Here is a 3,161-nt window from a genome sequence, read left to right on the forward strand (position 1 = left end):
CGAGACGATTTACCATACAGTTTTATTTAAAGCGTCTATTCAGAGTTGTGCAGTTCAGCGTACACATTGAGGAAATGAAATGCCATTGATACAAAGCACAAGACGGTGTAACTGCAATGGCGGATCTACATCAGGATCGAGTACATCATGCCAGTTCATCCCAACCATGGGCAAAAGATCGTCGGTTTTAGGAAGAAAATATCTCGGAGGATGCAACATTTTTAATATGGACGTGCTGTGGGCTGGTTGTGTTGTGAAAAAGTAAGCTGTGACCCAGATAGAGACACGTCATCGATATCTTTGGTACCTCGAAGAGAACGTTCTCTCTCGTGTGCAATGAGGACATGGACACTGCGGAACAGAAGGTAAGTGTGAAACCTTTTTGATTTTGTACATTATTACTGGTTACGGGGATGCTGTATTTTAACGAACCACACCATTACATAGGAATATCAATAATGAAAGAAGTGTAAGGGCTAACATTCTTTGCACTTCCGGTTTTCTCAGTAAAAGGTGAGCTGAGATGCGGCGACTATTTTTCCCGCCATTTCCTGCCTACTTGTAGTCAGCCATTGTCTGGTAGTTTTCATTTTGCTCACCTGGTACATCTCTTTGGTCGTTTTGATTGAACGTAAGTAACTACTTGTTGACAGCAAAGCAATCATGCGGTTGCAAAGGCACTGGTTATGATTATTTTTAGTCTGATGTGGACGGTTAAATTAACAGGAAATCCCAAACTCTGTCGCTTTCCCTTGTTTCAAAATGGCTGGGCGAGCCAACCGGTTACTTGTGTAAGATTGTGTCCTTGGTCTGTTCTGTAGGATTTGTGGTCGTTGTTGCCAAACAATGCCATGACCGTATCATTGCAGTCCTGCGCACGGTTCATTGCTTATTAGGACGGTATGCCATTTTCGTCTGTCAAGGCAGATAATATAACTAACTTTAACAAAAAATGAAAACCCACGTGGTAATATCAGTCGTTGTATTTATGTTGTTGTTGACATGTTTAGGTGCTTCGATCTTATTTTGAGTCTCCTTTATGCAAGCAAGGTGCTCCTCGGTGTTCCCCACTCTGTTTTCATTCTTCCTTTTCGTCGCCTTTCCCGCATTGTTGTTTACTTGTTGACTTTTCCTTGCATTTTCGGTATTTTACTCATCATTCTTATCATGTCGATCTGATTCCAATGTGGATAATCTTGTTATGAAGCAACCGTCCTACCTACCTTCTGATCAATCAGTCAAAATGTTTTCTGAGAACAACGACGGGGCAACCTTGTATGCTGAATCAGCTACTAGGCTTTATCCCCATGTTTTTTTCCCTCTTACGTCTGACAGCAGTGACAGTGCCCCACCAAACAGAGTGATGTAACACTGTAAAGCAATAACACTATCACATTGTACGAACATTATTAAATTAAAGGTTTCAATTGTGGTTAAGCTATGCGCAAAAGCTACCAATCTGGAATTCCCGCTTAATTTGCTCCTTTCTGATTAATATTGTTATCCGATAATTTACTGAGGGCTTTTTTGGTCAACTTTCATTCGAGCCAGCAATAAGAAATACAATTATTTTGGCATTTGTAAATTTAAGTTTTGCTCTCAATAAAAATGGTTTAATTGCATCTGTCACTGCTTCCCTCTTTAACCTTTTCTGGTCTTTTACAGGTAAATGATGCCAGGACACATTGCTGAAGCCGAAGAACGTGTCATCGACTTACGAATGCGTGTTGGTAAGATATACAACTGCAGGCATTATACTTCATTGTTTAAAAACAAAATCCAAATGTACAATTATCTAGTGTAAATTAAGGATGCGTTTCTTTTGCTGCTTATAACAGTATCATGTATCAGCTGAAATATTGTAAATTGTAACATTTATTCAGTTGTTATGATGCTTATTGCTAAGTGCTGTTTTAAATGCTGATAGAAGGTAGTTTCCTGTCATAACAAGAGCAATGGGCTGTATAGTGAATTTAGAATTGTCAGAGTAAAGTTTAACACCTGTCACTTTTGGGGGAGATTGCATTGTTTTTTTCTTTCTGTATATAATATTTTCTGTACGAGTAGACTTATTGACCACACTTTAAAATCCTCACCCACTGTAACGTGTGACTGACCAGACTTCTGAGCAGTCTGGTTAAAGGCACACTCCTTCCATTGTAAACAATTCGGCTCAGCGTCCCAGGTCCTGCCAGGCTTTTCCTTAGGATAAAACAACCCCTCCACTTGATCACATACCAAAACATTACAGTCTGGTTGCTCTCTGGATAGAGTAGGAATCTTAAGATGAACTATTTCGTAAAAGCCGCGAGTGGCTTTTTTAAGAAATATATTTATCAAAACATTTCAACCTACCACAGTAAGCAGTCTGGGTGTTGACTTTTGGCATGTGATCCAAGTGTAGGGATAGTCTTTTCCAATATAAAAGCTTGGCCGGATCTGATGCTTTTTTCTGAGGTGACTGAGAAGCTCAGGCTATGATGCTATCTCTGACCACAAAATTATTAATCTCTCAAAAATGAGGAAAGAAACCATGTCATGCCATGCCATGCCATGGCTGAGCCATGTGCAATTTATACCATCAGAGCAGAAAGTTTCTTACGAGAATTCGTCTTAATGTTTACTGTAGTGAGTAATTATGTTCATATTATGATTTCAGTCATAAGAGCACGACAGCCGGAAGTGAGACATGGTCCTAGGCCAGCAAACAGGAGGGTGGTCAGAAGTAAGTGAAGTGTGGTAAACCTCTTTTTTTGTGTGTGTGTGTGTGCTTTTGCGTGTGTGCGCGCGCGTGTGTGTGTGTGTGTGTGTGTGTGTGTGTGTGTGTGTGTGTGTGTGAGAGAGAGAGAAAGAGAGAGTGAGTACGTGTGAGTGTGTGTGTGTGTGTGTGTGTGTGTGTGTGTGTGTGTGTGTGTATGTGTGTGTGTGTGTGTGTGTATGTGTGTGTGTCAATCATCACAATCATATTCTTATCCAAGTGATTTTGACTTACTGCTGTGGCATAGAATATTTTCACATGCATCGATTTCTTCCAGTATTCTTGAAAACCTTTATATGTTTGAAGTTTGAATAAATGCTATTGTTTCAGATACTCCCAACCCCAGACCGCCAATGCGCACTGGATAACGAAGACCCTGGCCCAGTCAGCTAGGATCTGCAGC

Source organism: Littorina saxatilis, linkage group LG3 (assembly GCF_037325665.1).
Source record: "Littorina saxatilis isolate snail1 linkage group LG3, US_GU_Lsax_2.0, whole genome shotgun sequence".
NCBI classification, from domain to species: domain Eukaryota; kingdom Metazoa; phylum Mollusca; class Gastropoda; order Littorinimorpha; family Littorinidae; genus Littorina; species Littorina saxatilis.